The sequence below is a fragment of the Pteropus vampyrus genome, unplaced genomic scaffold (assembly GCF_000151845.1).
Source record: "Pteropus vampyrus isolate Shadow unplaced genomic scaffold, Pvam_2.0 Scaffold5, whole genome shotgun sequence".
In the NCBI taxonomy this organism is placed as follows: domain Eukaryota; kingdom Metazoa; phylum Chordata; class Mammalia; order Chiroptera; family Pteropodidae; genus Pteropus; species Pteropus vampyrus.
Genome location: NW_011888786.1, coordinates 17,986,969 through 17,987,374, shown reverse-complemented (window position 1 = coordinate 17,987,374; position 406 = coordinate 17,986,969). Strand labels below are relative to the sequence as shown.

Here is a 406-nt window from a genome sequence, read left to right as displayed (position 1 = left end):
TTTATTATGACTCTGCATGTATTAATTGGTTTTCTAGTTTTATCAAAGTTCAGCATGTACAAAGGTTAACAAATTAAATGATTTTATAAGGCTTCTATTGAAAGCCAGCAGTCCCTATACACCTTTTCCATCCCCGATTTCCTCTGCACAGGGGCAATGAATTCTCTTAAAATCATTTCTTCTGGAGTCTATCTCCATATTTCTAAATTATATGATTATACTGCTCTTTTCATTTCCTCATCTATAAAGTGGGTTTTAAAAACTCACAAGGTTCTACGGCCATGCCGCCCTGAACAAGCCCAATCCCGTCTGATCTCGGAAGCTAAGCAGAGTCGGGCCTGGTTAGTACTTGGATGGAAGACAACCTAGGAAAACCAGGTGCTGTAGGCATAAAAAATAAAAAAAA

The 406-nt window shown here is 37.9% G+C and overlaps 1 pseudogene; it reads left to right on the top strand.

Moving 5' to 3' along the window:
• Positions 1 to 271: 271 nt before the first annotated feature.
• LOC111743947 lies at positions 272 to 390 on the top strand (annotated as a pseudogene).
• The last annotated feature ends 16 nt before the right edge of the window (positions 391 to 406 follow it).